Source organism: Octopus bimaculoides, chromosome 11, assembly GCF_001194135.2.
Source record: "Octopus bimaculoides isolate UCB-OBI-ISO-001 chromosome 11, ASM119413v2, whole genome shotgun sequence".
Taxonomy (NCBI): domain Eukaryota; kingdom Metazoa; phylum Mollusca; class Cephalopoda; order Octopoda; family Octopodidae; genus Octopus; species Octopus bimaculoides.
This window is the reverse complement of record NC_068991.1, coordinates 30,546,707-30,548,275: the sequence shown is the minus strand read 5'-3', so window position 1 is coordinate 30,548,275 and position 1,569 is coordinate 30,546,707. Positions and strand designations below refer to the sequence as shown.

General features: G+C 32.8%; 1 protein-coding gene across 1 annotated transcript in view; it reads left to right on the top strand.

Annotated features, from left to right (window-relative positions):
• LOC128249065 (probable serine/threonine-protein kinase fhkB) overlaps positions 1 to 1,569 on the top strand; it is a 72,273-nt gene that overhangs the window by 599 nt on the left and 70,105 nt on the right. The window lies entirely within an intron of this gene.

Sequence of the window (1,569 nt, the reverse complement as noted above, 5' to 3'; positions counted from 1 at the left end):
TAGTATTATTAAAGAATTCTATAGTGGCGTGTTCTGTAATATAATGCATTGCTTAGTAGTAGTAGTAATAGTAGTAGTAGTAGCGAACACTTTTACGAATGATACTGAGGTTCGTACAACGGGGCCCCTACGGTAGCCATGCTGGAGCACCATCAAATGGTGTTAACAATGAAATTTAATAGTGCATACAATGAATTAACTATATCGTTAATTACTGATAACAATAATGTATAGTTACACAATAAGGCAAACTACTCACTGCGTTTGTGTAAATGTGTTTGCATGTGATACACACACACACATACACACACACACACACACACACACACACACATATTGAGTGTGTTTATATATAAAAGTGTATAAATATATATAAATACACTTATATATTCATACAAATATATACATATATACATACACACACGCATAGTCACAATCTCATAAATTTAAGACACCCTGACATTGCTATATATACAAACAAACGAATATACATATATATATATATATATAAAAACAAATAGTAAATGAGTATATGCATATATACGTACAGGTATGTGCATACCGACATCCACCTGTATGTATAGGTGCATATCTTGGTACAGGACATTGCAAACAAAACGTAGACAAGAAAACACACAAGCCACATAGAGAATATTCTCCTTCATCAGCTACCCCCGTTTAAGCACCGGCGTTTCGAAGAGCTGGGTATATATATATATATATATATATATATATATACGTCTTACAGGTACAAGCATGCAAACATTTAGAACATAAATTTGCTTTCACTGACAATAATTATCATTCCCTCCTTACGCATTCATACACACACACACACACACACACACACACACACACATACATACACACACACAGACACACACACACACTCACACACACACACACATACATACACACACACACACACATACACACACACACACACATACAGTCCCATGACGGTTGTAAGAACAATACAAGAGAAACAAACTAAACATATTTCATTATCGTACATAATTATGTTTTAACGTATTTATGTTTGAAATATATACCATTATTTTACATTTATACATTAGAACATATGATGCACACATGCATAAAACTATTTACATACACGCACACACACGTCAAATACAAGCTATCACATGAGGCGTGTTGCAAAAGGAGCTGCATACGTAGATACCTACATAAATATCTTTTTTCTCACACACCTGCATATCCCCCCCCCTCCACACATTTACAACAACATAACATTGACATAGTGCATATAAATATTACCCAATATATATACTCACCGAACGCATACACACACACTCTCTCTGTCTCTTTCTCACTCTCTCTCTCTCACACACATACAAATAACATATTGTCATCTGTATACATAAATCTATGTGTATATATATATATATATTTGTGTGTGTGTGTGTGTGTGTATGTAAGTATGTATGCATTTGTGTGTATATATAGGTATCTGTATGTATGTATATATGTATACATATAAATATTTGTATGTATATGATATATATATGTACGTATGTATATATGTATACATATAAATATTTGTATGTA